This window comes from Desmodus rotundus, chromosome 12 (assembly GCF_022682495.2).
Source record: "Desmodus rotundus isolate HL8 chromosome 12, HLdesRot8A.1, whole genome shotgun sequence".
NCBI lineage: Eukaryota > Metazoa > Chordata > Mammalia > Chiroptera > Phyllostomidae > Desmodus > Desmodus rotundus.
This window is the reverse complement of record NC_071398.1, coordinates 36,859,270-36,884,584: the sequence shown is the minus strand read 5'-3', so window position 1 is coordinate 36,884,584 and position 25,315 is coordinate 36,859,270. Positions and strand designations below refer to the sequence as shown.

The following is a 25,315-nucleotide window of genomic DNA, read 5'->3' as shown; positions in this document are numbered from 1 at the left end:
TCACATGTGACCCCCTCCTCCCCACGGCAAAACCAGACCAACCGCGGAGAGGGGTTCCCCAGAACTGATCACTGGAGTTTGTCTCCACTACAGGGTGGGAAGGGAAAACCTCCATTTCAGGAAAAGCTTACTGAGTGCCTGGTTCAGGGAAGGAGATGAGACACTGCTGCTTTGGGTCTGAAAGTTAATAGCTTTCCAGCCACCCATGGAGAGGAGGACTGGGGACAGACACCAAGGGCTGCAAGGCTGTCATTTATCCAACACCACCCATGAGCAGCAGGGAAACAGCAATGTTTCACTGTTATTCAATTTTTAGGCTGTGTGTGTATTTATGTGTATGTTGGGGCGGTGAATGGGGTTTTTGTTGTTGCTATTGTTAACATTCTAAAAAGGTAGAGAGAAAGGTAAACTCCCATGCACTTGAACCTAGATTCAGTAATTATCAAGACTGCCACATAAACTTCATCTATTCCTAACCTGTTTCTTTCCCCCATTTTTTCTTCTTGCTGAATTAAAGTAAATTCCGGTAACATGTTGTTTCACCTTTACATGTTTCAATTTGCAGCCCTGAAAAATATGGACATTTTCTTATGTACCTAAAATATTAGACTGGTTTCATTACTGATCAAATAACAATGAATGTTTTCCTAACAGACAAGAGCCAATATTGACAAAGTATTAGGGAAAGGGGTCATTTTGGCTCCTACTGGTGAAGTGATGCTTTTCTGGAGGCCTCCTGGGATACAAATCCAAAACGATTTAACAACCTCTGCGTGTCTTCTGACTCAATTTTTCCATTCACACACTCATCAAAAAGCGGATGTCTACCATGTGCCTGGAAGTATTCCAGACATTCTTCTTCCTGGTACAGATGTGGGAACTTAGGCACAGAGAAGGAAAGTCATTTATCCAAGGTTATGCAGCTCTTAGGTGCCACAGCCAATATTTGAACTGAGGCAATCCTGGTTTATGCGGCAATACCACGTCCTGGCAAAGTGGCATTCTGGGCCTTCCACTTGGGAAGATAGAACTATACAGGAGTTAAGACCTCAGGCTCTGAGGAGGAAAGACTGGGGCTCAAATCCCTGCTCTGCTATCACAAACTCTATGAGATCCTGACAAGCCATCTCTCCGATCCTTGATTTTTCTCATCTCTGGGAGGGGCGGGGGCGTGGGTAGTACAGTAACAGTGCCTACCTGCAGCAAACCCTTGGTTTGAAACTTGTGGCCATTCCCAACCCCTGTCTTTCTTGCTGCCTCCTGCTGCACAGACATTTCAGCTTCCCAGCCTCCCTTGCAGCTAGGGGCAGCCACTGGCTCCTATATGGCCAATGAGAGAGAAAGAGAAGCCTGCTGAGGGTAGGGTTGTTATGGGAACATATTCTTTTCAGACAGAACAGGCACAGGAAGAGAAAGCCTTTCCCCTTCTCCTTCTCCCTGCTTGAGATGTTGTGTATCGGGACGCTATCATCACGTGGGGGCAGCCATTCCTCAGACCATGCAACAATCAACATCGGAACAAAATGCCTACACATCGAGGGTTGGGACACAGAAAGAGAGAAAGCACCGAGTTCTCAAGGGTGTCACTGAGCCTCTGCCCCAGGACCTTGTCACCTCCAGTGCTCAGCCAAGATTCACCAGGCATCTTGTCACCTGCAGTCTGACGTGTTCCAACTGACACTGCCTCACAGAGTAAGGGTTCAATGCCATCAGGTGTGTAAAGTGCTTAGCCCATTGCTGGCACGCACTCAGTGTTGGTCAAAGATTATTACCACTGTGACAATTAGCTGCTCAAAGCCCTACCACAGCTTCTACATCCCACTGCAGGGAGCGAAGGTGCCAGCAGCAAATGCCTGGTACATTTTATCACCCACACCGTCACCTCTGGCGGAGGGGACTATAGTTGCCAGACTGCTGCTCCACTCTGAGGTGCAGGGCCCTCAGAAGCTGTAACCCAGTCTTCAACAGCACAAAAAAGCCAAGGAGGAGACAGAAAGGGAACCAACAGCTCAGTAACATCCCAGGGGAGCCACAGACTTTCCACGGCTGAAAAACCAGATCAAAGCCCAGTGTGGACCCCCTTTTCCTATTGCCGCACGCTCCGACTGCCGGGTCTGCACGCACTGGCACCATCTTTACCACGTCCTCACACCTGTACAGCTATTTACTTTGCACTTTTCTTTAACTGTATTTACTTTTACTTTGGTTTACATACCAACATTAGCCTCACCCAAAGCAGAAACAGCCATGGAATACTGGGCTTGATGTACTACTGAAATTCTTTTCCTGTTATGCATTCAAATAAAAGTACAACTATTAAAATGTTTGGTGTTTATTCATACACCACCTCAAATTATCTAGTGGAATAATCTGACCTTGGGAAACCTGTCCCGACGGCAGTCAGATATTGTTCCTACTCGGCACCTTCCTACTCCCTTGCTTCTCACATCCTTTCGCTTACATTCTAGAAACGCAAAAGCTCGAATGTTCTCTCTGAACAAGCCCCTCCAGAGGCCGAGGTTTCTCCCAAACTCCTCTGTCAGGGCTCTGTTCTCTGGAACATATCCATGGTTTATACTTTCTGCATATGTTGTCTTCTACGATGGGTCAGCAATAGCAGCAGTAGTAACAGCCAATGTGCACGGAGGACTTTCTCTGTGCCGGGTGCCGCTTTAAGGACTTTAGATAGAATAAAGAGCAGTTCATGAGAAGGGCTCCCATTTCACAGATGAGGAGACTGGAGCATCAGTTAGTTTACTCAGGCCACTTGCTCAAGGTCCCACCATTTGGACATGATGTATGCAGGGTTGACACAGGTGACTGACCCTGGGGCCCACCCTTCTAACCTGCTCAGTGCCCTGCTGCTTCTAGAAGAGTCAACAACGACCAAGCTCTGTGTTGACTGAATATTGATACTGAGTGAGTCTGAGGAACTCACCTAAAGTCACGCCACAGGAGCACCTGGGATCCAGGCCTGCTGATTCCCATGCTCATTCTTATCCTGCACAACTAACTGCGGAGCCAGCACGTATGGGAACAAAAACTGAACCTTCCTTTACTCCCTGAGGCCCTGGTGTGCCTCCACTCCCTGGCTTTCTCACTGTCTCCTTTTAGCTTCTGTCATTCAGCCATGAAAGGCCAACTCTCCCGTGAGAGGAGGAAAAGAGTCCCTGACACAACCATACGGAGTCTCATGTCGCCACTGCTCATGCCCAAGGGGGAGGTGGCTGATCAAAGTGGAGTTTCCTAAAACCAACCCGTTCATAACATTATTATGTGAGAGGTTTCTTCTCACCTGGTTGCTAGGCCAAGGGCCCACATTCTTAATCAATAGCTATAATCCTGGCAGTTAACGCTTTCCATGAGCGCCAGGCCCCGTAATAAATGCTTCACCGGTACTGACTCACCGAACGCTCACAGTGTACTCAATAATGAGGTAGGGACTAGCATCATCCTTGTTTTAACGTGAGGAAATGCAGCTGCACAGAGGCTAAAGCCACTGGCCCAAGGCCATGGAGCTGGGAGCAGTGGTTCCAGAGGCCTCGCCTTAAGTACTCGGTGACACTGCCTCCCACAGCATAATCTCTCCTCTGCACTGAGCACTCAGGGAGTGCCTGGCTCTGGACTTTACATGAGGTGACCTCACTGAATTAACACCCCCAACCCCATACACACACACTTCAATGAGGTAGGTATTTTACAAATGAAGAGCCTGAAGTTCAGAGAGGTGAAGTCACCTACCCAAGGTCACACAGCTAGTACAGGGCAGCACCAGGACGCAGCTGCCTACAGTTTGACTCCAAAGCCATTAGCTACAAGGCTCCGTAGCCTCACACCTAAGCTCTGAAGGGCCCAAATCTCCACCCTGTTCCCAGCAAGCCCCTAACAGAAATTAGCCTTCAGCTCCAAAAAATCAGGATGGACTGTCATCTCTGCAACAGAGCATCACAGTGACAGGAGGCCCTGAGCAATTCCACAGGTCAGGAAAAGCTCAGCAGCTGTACTGGTACCTGCTGCTCTCTGCACGGCCTCTGGGAAGCTACTGAAACTCCCCTCACCCCCTCCACTTCTCAGTAATTTGTGTGTAGGTGGAGTCCAGGAGCCACGGAGGGCTTCCAGGGTGATGGTGACTGACCAGCGACACTACTCTTTCCCAGCCCTGCTCTTAGATTTTTTTCCCCCTGGCCTTTGTTCTGGGGGTATTTCTTCCCTATGGATCTGGAATCGGGACTCTGCTCCTTTCTGCATTGGCAAGGTCTTCCTCGTGTCCCCAGACAGATCAGCCAGTGAACGATCTTGGTTCTGCTCAACCACTCATGTTTCCACAGAGTACTTTAGAGTGAGAACTCTAAAGCCCGATGGCCTGGGCTCAAGTCCCAGCTTTGCCACTACTTAGCTGTGCAACCTCAGACAAGTTACATCCCCCCAACCCCATGCCTCGGTTTCTTCATCTGGAAAAGGGGGATAATAAAAAAACACTTAGAGTAGGGCCTGACACTTACAGCTATATGTAACTGTTACTGTCAGTATGAGCGGCCCAATTAAACTCATACCCTTTACATGAGCCGAGATGTCCACTGTGATCACCCACCAGCTACACATTAAACAAAAGCGGACTCTCTCAAAGGACCCCATTGGCCTGCTGGTGGCAAAGGACACAGGAGCTTAGAGTTGGGGCCAGGGTTCCTGCTGACCAGCTGTGAAAGAGCAATAATTACAGTCCACTTACAATTCGGCCTCTTTCAGCTATTTGTGTGTTTATTCTTTGTCCCCACCCCAACAAGAACAGAAAGCTCTGTAAAGGTTAGGCTAGTGTTCCAGACCCCATAGAACTAGCACAAGCCAGGGTTCAATGAATGTTCACCCCACGACCAGGGTCCTATGTGAAGAGAATCCTCCAACTTTCTCATTGGCTGCTTTTCCATATGTGTTCAATGCATTGCCCAACACACAAACCCCAAATGATAAGTAGTGAATGAATGAATGAGCACCTACCACCTGCCAGGCCTAAGAGACCCCCAAAATAGATGGCTCCATCCCTGCTCCCAGGCATCTGATAATCTGGTTCACCTGGTCAGAGATCAATTTATGGTACAAAATGACTCGGAAACACTCCAGGGCAGTTCAGCAACCAGAAGAGGAGACAGGGAAGAGAGAGAGTTTTTCTCTCTCTTCCCTGAGGACCAGTTCAGAATTCTGCAGGGCATACATCAGAGATGCCGTCTCCTGGGCCCTGCCACATGGAACCCTAAAGAAACACGTGAGCTCTGCCAGTGAGAACAGACAACTCCAAGCCAAACAAGGCCAGGTGGGTGGCCTACTCAAGATATCTTTCTAAGCAACATCAACAAGTACAGCCATGAACCCCAAATTCTCTCCTCTCCCAGGATGCCCCAGGTTCAAGCACCCCCACTGGGTGAGTAGAAACCCAAGGCCCAGCCTGGATGCACCACCACAACAAGGAGTGCAGGGATGCACCACGTCAAAGAATCCACCTTAAGTGGGAAGACCCCACCTAGAACTAAAGAAGCGGTAACCTCTGCTGCGGGCCCTGGATATCTGTGGGCCCAGCTGGCCCGGGGATTCCCAGGCATGGCTAAGCTTAAGGGCTTTAGGCTGCTGGTTCTCAACTGGGGGTGATTTTGCCACCTCCACACCAGGGGACACCTGCACACGTTTTGAACTGTCATGGCTGGGGGCTGCTACTGGCATCTCATGGGTCGTGGCATGCCCAGGACAACCCCAAAAGAATGATCTGGCCCCTAAATTCAATAGCGTATATTCAGTGCCTGGAAATCCTGGTGGCCCACTCAGGAATTTTGGAAAATCTCCAGCCCTTTGGGGAGAGGAGAGGACTGGGCAGATGTTAACAGTCGTCCCTGATTCTCACACTCAGCCAAGGGTTTAGAGCACAGAGCACTGCCTTGAAGGAAGCGGTTTTCTCCCTGGCAGGCAGGAGCAGTCACCACCGGCGAGGTTCCACACAGTCCCCAATCTCTGGTAACAAATATCCTGACTACTCTCAGCCTCCTGGCATTGAATAACCTGTCCCCCATGAAGCAGGTCTGCTTTTTGGCACCCGAGACCTGGCTGTTTGCCAGGAACAAGCTCCTGGGCAAGAACTGACTGATATGGAAAAACAGAATTGAAACCCAAGCGTCTTAACTGTTGACAAGAAACGGGAGGAAAGAGGAACTCATCTCACTTTGACAAAATCGGAAGGTGATGAGAATAATAGCTAGCACTTCCTGTGTATGCTGTCCTAAAGCACAGAAATGATTATTCCTATCCTACAGATGAGAAAGCCAAGGCAAAGAACCACAGTAAGTTATTTGCCCAAGAGCAGTTAGGTGGTAGGTGGTGAAGCCAGAGTTGAAATCCAGAGTCCAGGCTCCTATCTGCTGCTCTATTCTACCAAATCCCGGTGCTTTAATACCCTCCTCACCTCCGGCACAAACAGAAGAGCTCATTAATGCCTCACACCCTTAAGAAGAAGGCTAGGTTTGGCTGGGCTGCTATCAAGCACTTTTCCAGGGCAGCTAGCTTTCAGCTGGCCTCCTTTGGGTAAGAAGGAAAGTGGGCTTTGGGCGTAGAGCATCAAGGATTTGCCTGATAGCACAGCTGGGCCACTTTTGGGACAAAAAATGAAAACCACGGTCTTGGCCAAGAAGTCAGAGAACCCAGCCATGAAGTGAAGGGTCTTTTACTTAAATGACCTGCAGTCTCTGGGTCAGGGACTAGAAAAGGCTGGTAAGATCAAGGGAGGAGCCAGGTCTCTGGTCCTCCCACACCTCTTTCTCAATGCCAAAGTCAGCTCCCCTCAGCCCCTCCCTTCACTCCAAACACTCCCAGAGACGGAAGAAAGTAGAGGTTTCAGGGAGCAGACTCAGGGCCTACAAGTCCTTGCCACCACATTCTCTACTTTGTTCACCCAAGTCAAGCCATGCTAGCCTCCTCTCTGCTCCTTCAACTCACCAAACTTGTTCCTACCTCAGGGCCTCTGCACATACTCTTCTTGCTGCCAGACACCTGCTTTTTTCAACTTTTTTGCATGGCTGGCTCCTTTTTATCCTCCAAGTGTTGGGTCAAATGTTACCTCCTCAGACAAGCCTTACTGATCCCACTCTTCAAGGTACCCCTCCCAGCACACACATCACAGTGCCTGCTTTTCTTCACAGCATTACCCATCACTTCTGATACACAGTCTCTTCCTAGTCTGTCTTCTGCCACCAGGCCTTGCACTCCAGGAGGGCAGGTACTGGGTTTGTCTTGTCCTCTGTGTCCTTGGAGCTTACAAAAGTGCTTGGCACAGATTAGGAGCTCTATAAATATTTGCTGAGTGACTACCTAAATTATCTTCTTGAGGGTTCACCAGGATGATATGCTCTAGTTTGCTATAGAGTTGTCTGCATCAGAGATATTTGTAGACTCCAGACCAGCATTATTCCAAAGCAACCTAAAGCACAACTGTAACAACAATAACAATACAGCAATATAGTAATGCAGCTAACGTTTAATGAACACCTACTCTGTGCCAGAAACTGTGTAAGGTGATTTAGTAGTTCAAAGCTCATAAACAAGTCCCCTGATGTAGTAACTTGTTCTTCATTTTGCAGAGATGGACGTGGAGGCTTGGAAAGCATGTCACTTGCCCAAGGTCACATTTTAGCACTTCAGTAAGGATCCAATACTGTGCAGGTCCCTTAACCGCTGCCCTGCCCCACCCTGCAGAGGACCCCTGCGATGCTCCCTGAGACTGCACAACAGGGCGCATCTGGGAAAGTGACTCATTGTTCTCAGGAGATTCAGCCAGGCTGTGTCTTTCTTCCAACTTCTTCCACAAAGAACACACAGTTCCTCACAACTCCAGAAGTTCCCATTCTAATCATATCTGTACCACTGAGCAAGCTTACTGGTCAGGGTTGATTTTACATCAGTGCTGAGCAGCTGTTTTTGACTGAAGTCACTGGTTCTCAGGCTCAGGGGTTGAACTTCATCTCCCCTGGAATTGAGCTTGTTTCTCCTCATACTTGAAGCAAAGGCTCAATTATTCAAGTCAAAAGTACCACATAACACCTAAGAGCAACAGCTGACTCCTACACTTGTACCTGTGTGCCGGATACTTTAAAATCCCAATTCATTCAACCCTCCCGGCCAGCCCGTAGGATAGTCCTATTATCATCCCCACCTCATGGATGAGAAAACTGGCATCTTGAGAGGCGCTGTCCCTTGCCTAAGGTTACCCAGTAAGTAAGCAGCAGAGCTGCATTAGAACCCCAAACTGTGGCTCCAGAACCTTCTTTTAATCATTATCCTCTGCTGCCTCTCTAATTCTGACTTGACGCCTGCTCAAAAGATACTGCAAGTAAATTCTGTTTAGCTGTTAATAGTACCGTACGAGTCATTCATTCACTCATTCATTCAGACGCACTTTAAAAACCTATTGCATGGTCAGGATTGGACTAAGGAAGTGGATGTGAGGCTCCCACCCTCCAAACGTTTGGCCTGGGGAACTAATGACTGAAAAGGCAATTTTATAGCATCATGCTTAGTGCTGAGAAGTCTGACACTTTCTGAGAACATGGACAACAGGGATGCCCCCTCTCGCCACTGCTTTTCAACATTCACAGCAATTGCAACCTTTTTCACCTCATGGCATAAACAAACAAATTACTAAATTCTGTGGTATACCATACCAAATCATCAAAAAAAATAATTTTCTGATGATCTGACAAAAAAAATTGGTTAATTTTGATTCACTCACCCTGGAAGGCTACTGTTGTGTTGGCTGTTGTCATTTTTTACTTTGACAGTCTAAGGGAAAAGAGGTCAGTGCCTCTGACTAAATAGTCAGGTGATGCAGATTTTAAACATTCTTGTGGCACACCAGTTGAAAAATCGCTCCAACATCATATTGAAAGTCCTAGTTAATTCCATAAAACAAGAAAAGAAAAAAATGAGATATACAGATTGGGAAGGAAGAAATAAAGCTGTCTTTGTTTGTGGATGACATGATCACCTATGTAGAAAATCCTAAAGACTCGAAAACAAAAAACTCCTGGAAATAATAACCATTTATAGCAAATTTGACTTTAAAAACACAAAACCATGTACATTAACATCCTCCAAAATGAAATACTTAGGTATAAACCTAACAAAATACATACAAGAGTTATATGAGCAAGACTATAAAACTGTGATGAAAGATATCAAACAAGAACTAAATGAATGGAGAGATATTCCATGTTCATACACAGTAGGAGTCAATATTGTCAAAATATCAGTTCTTCCCAACTTGATCTACAGATGCAAGGCAGTCCAAATCAAACTCTCAGCAAGTTATTCTGAGAGGCGAAAACCCCGGAACAGTCAGCACAATGTTAAAGAAGCAAAGTCAGAGGACTGACACTATTTAACGTCAAGTCTCGCTACGAAGTTGCAGAAATCAAAACAGTGGTGTTAGTGCAAGAACACACAAATAGATCAGTGGAACAGAGTAAAGAGCCAGAAACAGACCCACATAAACACAGTCAAATCTTTGATAGAGGAGCAAAGCCAATACTAATGAAGCGAAGATAACCTTTACAACAAATGGCGCTGGAACAAGTGAACATCTACATGCAAAAAAAAAAAAAGACTCTGAATACAGACCTGACACCTTTCACAACAAGTTAACTCAAAATGGGCCACAGGCCTACACGTGAAATGTCAACTATAAAACTAGCCAATAACGTAGGAGAAAACCTACATGACCTGGGACACAGCTATGACTTTTTAGACACATCACCAAAGGCACATCCCATGAAAGAAAAAACCCGACAAATTGGACTTCATTAAAATTAGAAAATGCTCTGTGGAAGACATTGTCAAGAGAATGAGAGCTCAAACCACAGACTGTGAAAAAAATATTTACAAAAATATCTTGGACTGTTTTCCAAACTATATAAAGAACTCTTAAAACTCAACAAGGAGAAAACAAACAATTCAATTTTAAAATGGGTCAAAGACCTTAACAGACACCTCAGCAAAGAAGATATACAGATGGCAAATAAGCGTATGAAAAGATGCTTCCAGAGTATATGCCATCGGGAAAATGCAAATTAAAAATGAGATACCACCGCACACCTATCAGAATGCCCCAAATCCAGAACGCTGACAACACCAAACGCTGGCAAGGATGTGGAGCCACAGGCACTCGCACTCACTGCTGGTGGGAATGCCAAACGGTACAGCCACTCTGGAAAACTTTACTCCTTGGTATGTACCCAAGTGAGCTGAATACTATGTCAACACAAAAATCTGCACACAGATGTTTATAGTAGCTTTATTCGTAATTGCCAAAACCTGGAAGCAACCCAGATGTCCTTCAGTAGGTGAATGGATAAACTGTGATGCATTCAGACCATGGAAAGAAATTATATATCAAGCCATGAACAGACATGGAGGAACCTTAAATGCTTATTACTAAGTGGAAGAAGCCAATCTGAGAAGACTGCATAGTGTATCAATCGATATTCTTGAAAACATAAAAATTTGGAGACAGTAAAAAGACTGGTGGTTGCCAGGAATTAGGAGAGAGGGATGAACAGGTAGAGCACACAGGATTTCTAGGACAATGAAAATAGTCTGATACCATCATGGTGGACACAGGTCACTATACATTTGCCCAGACTCGCAGAATGCACAATACCAAGAGTGAACCTCAGTGTAACTATAAACTCCAGGCAATAATAATGTGTCAACGCAGGTTCATCAATTGTAATAAACGTACAACTCTGGTGGGGGACGTTGATAATGGCGGAGCTCAGAGTTAAAATTTTTTAACTTTAGTTATAGTTAATAGGCTTAGTGATTAACACATGTAGAAAGCTGCTGTCCCAGGGACTGGGATGCATGACTGGATCCCCCCTGACTCTAAGAGGCCTACAAGCAATTCAACTTTCGTGCCCCAGGAGGACTGCAAGTGATCAAGATGGCACCTGAGCCACTGTGTTCCAGGGAGAGAATGGCTGCTGACCATGGCACAGAGAGAGTGTTGCTGGTCACTTCCCGGAGGGACCAAAGTGCAGCAGTGGGCTGGCAGCTCCAGCGTGAGCCATGGCGTACAGTGGCCTCGCGGTGCTTCTGATGGTGATGAGCATGTTCTGGAGCATCTTCGGCCTCCTGGTGCCCTGGTTCATCCCTAAAGGTCCCAACCAGGGAGTTATCATCACCATACTGGCAACCTGTTCAGTTTGCTGCTGTCTCTTTTGGCTGATTGCAATTCTGGCCCAACTCAACCCTCTCTTTGGACCAGAGTTGAAAAATGAAACCACCTGGTATCTCAAACATCACTGGCCTTGAAGAAGAAGACCCACTGTCCAGTGCTCAGCCCCTGAGGTCATGAAGAAAATTCCTCTAGATGCAAACCACCTCCAAACCCAGCCCACCTTCCCTGACTCGCCTGTTTTGGCCATCAGCTGCGTCCAACATTCACACCACAGCAGAATACCTTATTCTACAATGCAGCAATTTTCCTGCACCTTTTTTACACTTCGATGAATTATGGGCCTCCTTAACATAAAACGTGTATGCCCACTTATGAGATAAAAGGTGCTATTCTTCTGAGAAACATGCACTCTCTCCTCGGCACCTGTGGATTGGAAGATGGCTCCTGCCTGCTTGTGACATGGGAATCAGTGACGAGTTTAAAAACTAGCAGGAGACAACAACACCCCAGGGCGGAAGCCAAAAGAGCAATCTGTTCCAGGGGAGATCTGTCCCAAAAGAATCACACCAAAGTGTATTTTCAGGGTGAAATTTCTTACTTCTGCCATCTTTTGAGATAAATTATTTTCCTGCTTTCTATGGAAAATAAAAAAAGAATCACTGGTCAGCAGACGAAGGGGTACTAGGAAAATCGCTGGAATGCAACTTTTATCTGATTAACCTTTTCCCCTGAATCCCAAACCCCTCACCTACCCTTTTCTTCTCCTTATAAAAAAGGTTGACGTGGGACGAGATGCTAAGACAGGGTTTAGGATGCACAATCTACTTCTCAGATCGCTGGCATCTGAATAAAGCCCCCATGAAGATTCAGTCCCTGTCTTTACTTCCTGGCTCTGGCGGGAAGAGGCAGCACTAATGCTGACTTTTCCAGTTTCAGGGGCACGTGGGAAATCTCTGTACCTTCCCCTCAATTTTGCTATGAACCTAAAACTGCTCTAAAAAAGTCAAGTTGTTTTTGTTTTTAAAAAGCAGGCTAACAAAATAAGCCATCGATGAAAAGGCTCATGTTATTCCAAGATAACAAACATTCATAATTAAAAAAATTAAACATTATGTAAAATAAGTTTCCTAAAAACAATTTACCTTTAATTTCTTTCCACATCTGTTACGGGTCTAACACAGATCTGCTGAAAGGATTACATGAGTTAACCCAACTACTTGCGATGCCTGGCACAGGGCGAGTGCCCCAAAATGTTACAGGCATACCTTGTTTTATTATGCTTTGCTTTATTACATTTCACAGATGTCGCAATTTATTTACAAACTGAAGGCAAGTCCCTCCACCATCAAGATTAGGAAGTAGCTTTATGGCGGTGGTCTGGAACCAAAGTATTTGCGAGGTACGGTTGATTATCTCCAGCACCCTGGACAGCATCTGACACACAGTAGGCCCTTCTTGGTCCCAGGGGATCCAGCCGCCTGCAGAGACAGGCCTAGTCTAAGGGAGGACCTGACCTGGAAGGCCTCTTGAGCCAATGGGATTGTCCACCAGGCAATCAGACAAGCAGGCAAACAGACCTGCCTGAAGAAACCGGTTTGGCAACCTTTCTCTGCCTGCTTTAGGCCCAGTTCCCAGAGCCTGCCTCCCTTTGATCTAGGAGGTTGAATTATTCCCCTGATTAGACAGATACAGCTCAAGAGGCTTTAGAACTGTGTCCCTCACAAGCTTTCTTCCAGCACTTTGGGTTGGGGAACAGCTGCTTTGCCACATTCTACGGGTCACTTTCTGCAAATTGACTACAACATGGCCATGTGTAAACGCTGGGAGGAGAGTCCCTTGTGAGGGCCAGACTGGTAAATGGGTTTGTGTGCTTACAAATATTTGTTGAGCACACCTGTGATCATATTTGTGTTGTAATAGGACAGACAATTAGGAAAATTCTTGATTTCCCAGCCTTCCTTGCAGTTAAGAGTGGACACGTGACTTTACGTGGCCAATGACATACAAAGGGGAGTGAGTCTGTTGGAACTATTATTCTTGACTAAAAAGGCAATGCTTTGCTCCAGGTATTTGCAGAAAGGTGTTCTTCGGAAAAGGTGAAGTATTAGTGCTAATGAAGAGTACCGCTCTCCTAAAACGGTGGTAGCACGACCATCACTGGACTGAGTTCCCCTGAGTCTGCTACAGGAAGCCCCTGATGGAAAGCAAAGGTATGTGGTAAAATAAAAATAATAGCTGGCATCCACTCACGTCACTACTTGCTGTGCACCGTTTTAAGTGCGATACAAATATTAACACCTTTTCTCCTTGGCACAGGACCAAGAGGTAGGAATTATTATCTCCATTTACAGATGACAGAAGTACAGAGAGGTTAATCAACTTGCCCAACGTGGACAGTAAGTGGCAGAGGGGATATAAGATGGCAGGTGATCAGGCTCCCTAATCAAAACTCTTCACTGTGAACTACACTAACAAGTATGAGCCTGGCCGGCCCTGAAGAAACCAAAGCTATCACTACCACACACGGAGCACTTCCTACGTGGTGACCTTGGAACTAAGTGCAGTCAGTGTGTGTGTTACCCTCTAAACACCTGCTGTGGTTAACACTGTGACTTTCTCCCTGAAAAGACACGAGGTGATGGGACTTGGCACATGATTGGTAAGGACTGCAGAGGCCAGAGGGATAGGCCTGCAAACCCGTGGACACCAGATCTCGCCTCATGAAAACAGCTCCCAGGAGAAATTTTCTTTCACTATTAACCACAATTACCCGCTCTCAAGGACATTCTGGGCCTCTCCTTGGCCACATGTGACAAAGGCCACGTGTAACTGGCCACAGAGAAAAGCAGGGCATGGAAGGAAACAGAGCAGAACTCCACACCCAGGCGCTCCTAGAATCGAGGCCATGCTCCCTCCCTTGATCATGAGGCTCTTGAAACTAGAATAGCCCCCCCACCCCTACTTTAGCCTTAGAGGCCTTCCCTTTGCTCCGGAAGAAGCCACTCAGCTGCATAAAGAGAGAGCTCTAAGAAGTGCTGTTAAGTAAAATGAATGAATGAATACATAAATAAATAAGTGCAAATTGTGGGACATGGTGTAGAGTAGGCTACGTTCTGTATAAGAAAGGATGGGAAGGGTAAAATAGATGTTTGTATTTGTATTTTTAAAAAAAGCTTAGGAGGATATCCCAGAAACTAATACAAATGATTACTTCAGAGGTGGAGGAACTAGGTAGGCAGGGAAAGGGTAGGAGAGGGCAGACCTGTCAGTTGTATGATATCTATGTACATGCACACAGACACACCCGGGCACGCACACAGAACTGAATTTTGAAGCACATAAATACATACTTAAAAAAAACCTCACAAATAAAAACAAAGCATGGGAAATGGGCGGAAGGTCAGAGAAGGCCTGTGATTGCAGACCTGAATACATCCATCTGTGGGACTGCAGGACAAGGTCCAACTCCCCCAGTGGCCTGTGGCTTCCTGAGGGCAGGCCTAGACCCATTCACGCTGCCAGCCAGGGGCCTGCATGCAGCTGGTGCCCAAGAAATGCTTAAAGTGGGCGTGAGTGGATGCACCAACCAATCCACCTCCAGCCACACACCTGGGCTTGGCACACAGCTTGCAGCCAGGTTCTGTTTCCATGAAATAAAATTGATGTGTAAGGGTGCAGGGAACACAGACACCAGTACGAGAAAAGCGCTCTAAGACACAGCGCTGAGAGAAAGCGTGTAACGCAGGGATCTGCAAACTTTTTCTATAAATGGCCATGTAGCAAATATTTTCAGTTTTGGGGCCATCTGGTCTCTGTGGCAACGACTGAACTCTGCTGTTAGGGTGTAAAAGCAGCCACAGACAATATGTAGCTGAGTGAGCATGGCACTGCCCTGATGAAACTTTATTCATGGACACTAAAACCTGAAGTTCATGTAATTTGACGTCATGATTATTCTTTTGATTTTTTCCAACCATTAAAAAATGTGAATACCAATCTTAGTTCCTGGGCCATACAAAAAGAGGCAGCAAGCCAAATTAGGCTCATGGGTTACAGTCTGCTGCCCTTGGTGTAGAGTGGCTGCCGTGTTTATGTACTGAATATTTATTGTGTATAGAGAATTTCTAAAAGGAGATGGGTCACCGTGGCTGCTTCTGTGGAGGGTTCAGGGATGGAAAGGAAGTTGACTGTTTTGTTTTTAAATAATGTGCCATGTGCAAATTAATAAAATACTGTTTTAAAGTTAGTACAAAAGAGAGAAAGGAGGCTGTGTATGAAGAGCCCCAGCTCTGGAGTAAGAGACCGTGGCCAAAATCCCAACCTTCTTCCTCACTTGCTGTGCATCCAACAGGCAAGTTGATTTACCTCTCTGAGCCTTAGCACCATGGGGGAGTAGTACTGGCCTCATGAACCGTTGTGAGAATTTCACGGGTTAATCTTGTGCACTGTCAAGGCACCTGCACAGTGCTAGCTAGGTATTGTTATTTTTCTTATTGAGAGTCATTCATGGGAAAAGCCCATCTCTGAAGGGAAGCCTGAAACATAAATGCAGCTATGAAATTCCTCTTGAGAAGCCGCCCAGTCCCACGGCAAGTCATCCAACTGTCCACATAATAGATGCTTTGTGACGTGAGGAAGTTCATTTGTATTAGCAACCGCATTCCACAGAGATGCATCCTGGAGCCATGTCTGCACATCCTGTTCAGTGGAGCAGGCAGCCAGTTCCCCCAAGCCTGGCTATGCCCCTGACTGTACAACTGCTGGGCCACGCACTCATGAGATCACTAAGTGGCTATTTATTAAGCACCTACTGTGTGCAAGGACAAGCAGGTAGACACCCATTTGCACCTCACTCTGGGAGGCTGCAGGTGCAAACATGAGCTTCTTTTAAAATAACTGGTGTGACCACAGAGTACATGCCTTGGTTGTGTCTTCCCATAAACTGCTTTTCTGTGTGTTTATTCATTCAACAAATATTTACTCTGAAAGGCTAGGCATTGGTCTAGGCACTTGGTCTTAACAGGGACCCTCATTCTCCAGCTCTTTCCCTCTGAACTTTAAACCTGTAAGGAGGAGACCTGGGGAATCACAGTCTCTTCTGTGTCCTCTGTGCTGAACCCAAGCCATGGCAAAAAGCAGGCAAATATCCAACACTTATTAAGTCAGATCACTGAGCATGGGGGACATCTGGTATCTGGGCCCGCCGGGTGTCTCTGCCCCAACTTCTGGTGATGGCAGCCCTCTTTGTCCCGGGGACAACTGTTCCTCCCCAATTCCTCCTATCTGGGGGGGACCCTGCCCACTCAAATGATTCAAGTTAGGCCAACCAGTTGTTTCACTTGAGGAATTTGAATTTTAAGATGCTGATAAAAATGATAATGGTAATAACAATAGCAGTAGAATAAAAATAGCAGCTAATATTCATCTAGCCACATATTCTGTACTAGGCACTGTTCTAAATGTCTCAAGCATCAACTTATTGAATCTCACAGCAAGCCTCCTGTTCTTGGCACCAGATGAAAAACTGGGGCCCAGAAAAGTTGGGAAACTTCTTAATAAGGACTGAGGTTGGGATGGATGGTCCAGATGTCAGCTACAGAGTCAGAGTTCTTCACTGCTACCCTCCACTACCTCCTCCAATCCCAGGATGGGATGGCCCTAAGAACATGACCCTGAATACCCACCCTGCAATACCCCAGAGCTACTTTTCAGTTTTACTTTTGCTGCAGGGGGCCCACGCTGGTTTCTGTTGCTTGCAACCCAAGCACCCTGATTGATAAACCAGGACTACTTACTTGGTTTCACATGTTCTGCCAGACGAGCTGGCAGTGCTTCCAAATGCCACAGGGTGGGGACAGCACATAAACATTTTAGGAGGTAGAGTCGGTGGTCAGGGCATTTGGGGGCAGCCTGCATCTGTAAGCGCAGCCGTCTGGAGAGGAAAATGCAGCAGGAGGCAGAGAGCAGGAGGCCCACCCTAGAGGGCTTCTGCTGGCACTTTGGATGGAGAAATCCTTTGTTACTGTACCAATTCTCTGCATTGAGGGATATTTAACACCCTTGGCCCCCAGATCCTAAACTCCTGTAGTGCTCCCCCCTTCACTGCGAAACCAATCCACCCGCATATTTTTTGAATGCCTCCTGGGGAGTGGTATCCAGTGGCTGCATCCCTGACCCACATACCAAATCCCTGTGTCTGGCAGCCCCCACTGAGCACTTTCCTAATTTAGATTCTGACCCTAGGCTGGGTTATTTGATTTTTCTATTAGCTTAATATTAGTTAATTAATTATTTTCTATTAGCTTTAATTACTTATTAACATCCACAAAGCCTTTGCTCCAAGCCAGCAACTGTTCTAAACGTCATATATGAGTTAATATATCATAATATATTATTATAATATATATTATGTATAACATATATAATGTGATATATATTATAATAATACATATATTAACTCATTTAACCCTCACAGCCACCAATAAAGTTGCCACCATGACTAACATTGCTCCTCTCTTACAGATGAGGAAACTGAGCCCCAACTAGCTGTGTGACTTGCCAGTAGGTGGGGAAACGTCAATCTCAGGCAGTCTCCTCAGAGTGCAGTGAGACTGGGGGGTACGACCAGTTGGGGCTTTCCAATTGGCCCTGGAGATGGATTGCTTCCCCTCTGCATTCAGCTGTAAGCCTCACCAGAGCTCAAAAACCCTCCTCAGGGCCCCCGCCCCCCACTCCTGGGTCAGACCCTGCATTCCACAGTTAACTTACTCTCCAAGCTCCCTGTATTTTTCCTTTATAGAGTTCACCACAGTGGCAACAAGCTTGTGAAGGTTATTTGTCAAGTGTCTGAGTCTCTTGCCTCCCCTCCAGACTGTTAGTTCCATGAAGGGGCTTTGCTTCATGATGTGCTTGTGTCTGCTGGCCCAGATCTGGCACCTTGTGGGTACTGTGAATATTTGCCAAGTAACAAATTTAAAAAATCATGTCTATAAATAAATAAGATCCTTAAAAAACAAAAACTTGGGAAACAGGAGCATGAAAGTAAACACCAACTCCTCTGCCCAGAATTCCTACTCCTACATTTCACCTTACACCCTCCCAACACCACTAAGGTTAATTAAGAGCAAAGGCCAGAATCAATCTCACCTCTGCTGTGAATAACTATATGGGAGGTGGAGGGGGCACGTCAATTAACCACTGTGCATCAGGAAAATGGGGGCACAGTAGGGTCTAGGTGATAAGGTTGTTGTAAATTACGTTCACCCATGAATTCTGCCAGCCAACCAGTGAGTGCTCAATCAAAACAACCTGTCACCATTATCATGCTCAGCATCGTCGTTCTTCCATCTCCACAACCAAAACAATGGAGGGTCTCTTTGCCAGTGCAGCATACATGTCCTGTGATTTCCCACCTCTGACGCCTAAGCTACCTTTTCTCTTTGTTGCTGACCTTGGGTTTCGAGCCAACAAAACAGTTTGCTCTGGGCTATCTAGAAGTTATTTCTGACCCTTAGAATCAAGCATTCCAATATAACATCATGTCCAGTCATTCGAGATGTCAACCACACATCTACGGCACAGAATAAAGGTACAAAGAGGTTGCATTAAAATTGTACAAAGAGGTTTCCCTCCCACATACTCAATGAGGAACCTGACCCCCTCACAACCAACCCCGTGCCCTGCAATATGAACAAGTAATTTAGACAGAGCAGATGTCCAGCATTCCACTTCATGAGCACTTGCTCTGACATGAATGTGAGATGGGAGGTGAGCATATGCTACTCCCTCAGGCAGGCTCAGTTCAACACCACGGAGCAGCTCACCACTCTGAGTGGCATTCTGTTGTTCTCAAGACACACATTTCTCATACAACATGGCCTCTACAGGCAAACCAACTCCTTCGGCAGGTGCTTATCAGAATGAAGAACACAGGTTCTGAACCCTGGGGGAGGGTGAACTGGCTGTATGAGAGACAGTGCAACATTGACTTTTTCTTGTCCCCTAATACCCATTCTCCCCTTTTAAATAATTGAACTCTTATATTTTAGCCAGGTACGTGGCGGATGTGAGTGAAGACTATATTTCCCAGCCTCTCTTGCAGCCAGATGTGGTCATGTTTGGACCAATGGCAAGGAAGTGGGAGAGGCTGTACTGCTTCTGAATGACCCTTTCAAAATGGGACAGTATACAAGGGGCCCCAGACTTCCAGTCAAGATGGTGGCCTAGGTATACATGGCTTGCCTCCTTGCACAACCACATCAAAATTACAACTAAAATACAGAACAACCATCATTCAGAACCTTCAGAAATCAAATTGAATGGAAGCCTGACAACTACAGAATTAAAGAAACCACATTCACTCAGACTGGTAGGAGAGGTGAAGACAGGGAATGGGCTGGTCCCACATCCATGTGTGGTGGATAAAAATTCGGGAGGGATATCTCCAGGGTGAGGAGTCCCAGCCACATACCAGGTCTCCCAGCTTAGGGTTCCAGTGCCAGGAAGATAGGTCCCCACAACTTCTCAGTGGGAACTGAGTCAGTGGAAGAAACTTCTGGAGTTCCAAGCAGTTCCCTTTCAAGAATCCACACACAGACTTACTCAGATTAACTTTCTCTGAGCTCCACCATTGGGGTAGCAGCTTGAAAGGCACCAGTGGCGTACAGGGAGGAACTGAAGTGTCTGGCATCAAGGCAAGAACTGGGGGACAGTTTTCTCTCAGACAGAAAGGCAGGCAGAGACCATTGTCCCTTTGTGAGCCCTCCCCTCACAGAGCCACAGAGCCACAGAGCCAGCAGGCCAATGCAGTGTCTGAGACTCCATCAAACCTGGCTAATACTGTTTGTCCAGCCCTGGAGATCCCAATTTACAGGTGACCCAAACTGTTAACTGTGACTTTTCCATATGAATGGCTGGTCTTGGCTCATGCTCTACAACCTACTAAATCCTATCAAACAAGCAACATCTGGCCTTAGTTGAGCCCCAGGCCCCAATACCTTTTGCTAAGTGGCCCCAGGTCTGGCACTAGCAGCAGCCAGCCTAGATTCACAGTTTGGCTTTGCTTGGGAATCTCTAAGCCCAGCACAAGTAGCAGACAACACAGACTACTTTGTAGCTCATGCAGGGTGGCCCCAGGCAAAACACAAATGGGGGCTGACCTTGGCCTGCACTACCCAGGAAATTCCAGACACTGCACGCCCAGTAGACAACTACAGACCATATCAGAACACCACCACTCTGCCCTGCACAGCTGATCCTCCACGGAGGGTAGAGGTTTGTGGTCAGTGATCACAGCCAGTCCTTGCAGCTGACTGGCTTAGGTAAATCCCTCCCATTGATCTGCAGATAGCAATCAAGGCTCAACTACAAGAGGAGGGTGTACTCAGCCCACACAAACAGCATACCACGAGTACCCAGCTTGAGTGACGGGATGCTGTGCCACTGGACCCTACAGGACGCCTACTACATTAGGCCACACTATCAAGACATGGGGCCAAAGTAGCTCTACCTAATATAGAAACAAACAGCAAGGCTGCCAAAATGAGGAGACAAAGAAACTTGGCCCAAATGAAACAGATCAAAACTCTAGAAAAAGAACCAACCAAAATGGGAGATAAACAATCTATCAGATGCAGAGTTCAAAATACTGGTTATAGAATACTCAAGTATCTTAGTGAGGACCTCAACAGCATAAAAAAGATCCAGTCAGAAATGAAGAATATACTAATTGAAATAAAGGCCAATTTACAGGGAAACCACAGTACAGTGGATAAAGCCGAGAATCAAATCAATAATTTGGAACATAAGGAAGCAAAAAAAACCAAAACCAAAGCAAAAACAAAAAAACAATCAGAACATCAAGAAAAAATAATCCAAAAAAAAATGAGGGTAGTGTAAGCAGCCTCTGACACAACTTCAAGAGGTACAATATTTGCATCATAAAGGTGCCAGAAGGAGAAGAGGAAGATCAAGAACTTGGAATTCTATTCGAAAAAATAATGAAAGGAAACTTTCCTAATTTGGTGAAAGACACAGACATGAAAGTTCAGGAAGCACAGGGTGTCCCAAACAAGATGGATACAAACAGGCCCACCCCAAAACACATCGTACTTAAAATACCAAAGGTTAAACATAAAGAATCTTACATATAGCAAGAAAAAAGCAGTTACCTACCTACAGGGGCATCCCCATAAGACTGTCAGCTGATTTCTCAAAAGAAACTTTGCAGGTTAGAAGGGGTTGGCAAGAAATATTCAGTCATGAAAAGCAGGGACCTAGAGCCAAGAGTGCTCTATCCAGCAAAGCTATTATTTAGAACTAAAGGGCAGATAAAGAGCTCCCCAGACAAGAAAAAAACTAAAGGAATTCATCACCAAACCATTATTATATAAAATGTTAAAGGGACTTACTTAAGTAAAAGAAGATCAAAACTACAAACAATAAAATGGCAAAAAATACAAATCTATCAACAATTGAATCTAAAAAACAAACTAAGCAAACAAAAAGAACAGAGAATCATGGATACAGAGAATGTTTTCATGGCTGCCAGATGGGAGGGGAGTGTGGGGGAATGGGTGAAGAGATGAGGGGATTAAGAAGTACAAATAGGTAGTTACAGAATAACCATGGGGATATAAAGTACAGTGTAGGAAATGGAGAAGCCAAAGAACTTATACGCATGACGCATGGACATGAACAGTGGTGGGGGGATTGCCTGAGGGAGTGGCGGGTGTTGGGTGGAAGGGGGAAAATTGGGACAACTGTAATAGCATAATCAATAAAAAATAATTTTGAAAAAGAAAAAGAAAGAATTCAGAAGCTACATTAATTTGGGTGGGCAGGGATAACCTCTTTAATTTTTGTAATCTCTAAAAGAGATTTAGCATTTCCTTCAATTATGAATGTAGGCAAATTATAATAGTCTTCACAACACGTATGAATTTCTTCCAATAGAAAACACAGGTTTTCAAAATAATCATATTACACTTGTTACAAACATCCCAAAATAGTGTTCATGCCCTTTAATAGTTTGAAATGATGTTATTAGGCCTGTCACTGGATTTTGCCACACTATATCACAAACTTGTTACCTTAATATTTGAAAAATTGTATTTCAACACAATTGGTTTACCTTGTAATCCCATGTGTTTTATTAATTTAAAAATATGATTGTGTGAAGCGGATGTTAAGAGTAAGCATTAAGAACTTCTGTTTTGGTCTTCAAAGAGTTAAACATAGTTACCACATGACTCAGCAATTCCACTCTCAGGTACATTTTCAAGAAAACTGAAAAACAGGTTTACACAAAAACTTGTATACAAACAGTAGTATTCATAATAATAAAAAAGTGGAAACAACCCGAAGGTCCATCAACTCATAATGGATAAATAAAAAGTGGTATGGCCATACAATGTAGTATCGTTCAGCCATATATGGGAATGAAGTACTGAAACATGCTACCACATGGATGAATCTTGAAAACATTATGCTACATGAAAGAAGACAGACACAAAAGGCCATATTACATTATTCAGTTAAATAAAATGCCCAGAAGAAGAAATTCACAGACATAGAAAGTAGATTAGTCATTGCCAGGAGCTGAGAGGAGGGAGGAATGGGGAATGAATGAGTTCAGGGTTTCTTTTTGGAATGATGAAAATGTTCTGCAATTAAGATCATGATAACAGTTGTATAACCTTGTGAATGCACTAAAAAACACTGAATTGTGGACTTCTGACCAAGATGGAGGCATAGGTAGGTAACTTCGCCTCCTCAAACAACCAAAATGAAGGACAACAACAAATTTAAAATAAAAACATAACCAGAACTTCCAGAAAATCAAACTGTACGGAAGTCCAACAACCAGGAAATTAAAGAAGAAACATTCATCCAGACCGGTAGAAGGGGCAAGACAGGCAGCCAAGATGGAGAAGACTCACGGCAAGGTGGTGGCTGGAGGACCAGGCAGTCCCACATTTGCGTGCAGATAAACCAAGAGGAACAACTGTGGAGCAAGACAGACCACGTAACCCAGGGTTCCAGCGTAGTGAAATAAAGCCTCAAAACCTCTGACTGAAAAAAACCTGTGGGGGTTGAGGGTGCGGGAGAAACTCCCAGCCTCACGGGAGACTCCATTGGAGAGACCGACAGAGTCCTGGAACGTACACAAACCCGGCCACCTGGGAATCAGCGCCAGAAGGGCCCAATTTGTTTATGGGCAGCAGAGGAAGTGACTGAAAGCTGTAGGAGATTGAGGTGACTGAAAGCTGAAAGCTTTGTAAGAACAAAGCTCCAGAAAAAATACAACTAAGTGATGAAGAGATAGCCAACCTATCAGATGCACAGTTCAAAACACTGCTAATCAGGATGCTCACAGGATTGGCTGAGTATGGTCACCAAATAGATGAAAAAGTGAGGGCTATGAAAAGTGAAATAAAGGAAAATGTACAGGGAACCAACAGTGAAGGGAAGGAAACCGGGAATCAAATCAATGGTTTGGAGCAGAAGGAAGAAAAAAACATTCAACCAGAACAGAATGAAGAAACGAGAACTCAGAAAAATGAGTAGAGGCTTAGGAACCTCTGGGACAACTTTAAACGTTCCAACATCTGACTGGTAGGGGTGCCAGAAGGAGAAGAGGAACAGCAAGAAATTGAAAACTTATTTGAAAACATAATGAAGGAGAACTTCCCCAATCTGGCAAAGGAAATAGACTTCCAGGAAGTCCAGGAAGATCAGAGAGTCCCAAAGAAATTGGACCCAAGGAGCACACACCAAGGTACATCATAATTACATTACCCAAGATGGAAGAAAAGGACAGAATCTTAAAAGCCACAAGACAAAAGGAGACAGTTACCTACAAAGGAGTTCCCATAGGACTGTCAGCTGCTTTCTCAAAAGAGACCTTGCAGGCAAGAAGGGGCTGGAAAGAAATATTCCAAGTCATGAAAGGCAAGGACCTCCATCCAAGATTACTCTATCCAGCAAAGCTATCATTTAGAATGGAAGGGCAGATAAAGTGCTTTCCCAGATAAGGTCAAGTTAAAGGAGTTCATCATCACCACGCCCTTATTATATGAAATGTTAAAGGGACTTATTTAAGAAAAAGATAAAAAATACAAACAGTAAAATGACAACAAACTCACTATCAACAACCAAACCTAAAAAAACAAAAATGAACTAAGCAAACAACTAGAACAGGAACACAATCACAGAAATGGAGATCACATGGAAGGTTTTCGGCAGGGAGAGGGATGGGGAGGGAGAAAGGGGGAAAGGGTACAGGGAATAAGAAGCATAAATGGTAGGTACAAAATAGACATGGGGAGGCTAAGAATTATATGGGAAATGGACAAACCAAAGCACTTACATGTATGACTGACCCATGGACATGAACTAAAGTGGGGGAATGACGGTGGAAGAGGGGGTATAGGATGAAGGGGAATAAAGGTGAAAAAAAAAAGGACAACTGTAATAGCATAATCAATAAAATATATTTAAAACAAAAAATACTGAATTGTATACTTCCAAAGGGTAAATTTTATGGTGTATGGATTATCACCCCCCCAAAAAAAAGAAAAGAAAAAAGAACTCTTGCCATAAGAGAAAGGGGAAGGTACCCTATTCTCTCTCACACCCTCCCTTCCCATGAAGCAAAATGCACACATGGTAATGCTGGGGAGTCAGCTGGAACCCTGCAGATGAGGCCAACACCCCAGCAATGGGGAACAAGATGGCATGATCCTGGGTCCCAACACTCATCAGCTCTGGGCTGCTCACTCTCAAACTGCTTCATGAGCGAGAATCAACTGCTGCCTTACACCACTGCTGCCCTGGGTCTGTTACAGCAGCCAAGCCTATATTCAGCTCACACCCGACATCCTCTTAAGAGAAGGTTAAAGGGGATGTGACACCACAGTTTTGAGTTATCCAACGATAGCTGAATGAGATGAACTCTCCCATCCCCACATTCTTGAGTTTCTCCTCTCCTGTAGGGGAGGAGAGTGCAGCCACCTTTGTCTTCATGCAAGTGTGGTGACTCCTTCACTCTACACTGAGAGGCTCACTGTGGCTGCAGGAGAGAAGCGAGCAACCTGGGAGATGGCT

At 45.3% G+C, this 25,315-nt stretch overlaps 1 protein-coding gene and 1 pseudogene across 10 annotated transcripts in view; one reads left to right on the top strand and one right to left on the bottom strand.

Annotated features, from left to right (window-relative positions):
* Positions 1-25,315, bottom strand: part of SIPA1L3 (signal induced proliferation associated 1 like 3) — a 226,640-nt gene that overhangs the window by 155,010 nt on the left and 46,315 nt on the right. The gene's annotated exons all lie outside the window — the stretch shown is intronic.
* On the top strand, positions 10,612-11,831 carry LOC112319957 (V-type proton ATPase subunit e 1 pseudogene; annotated as a pseudogene).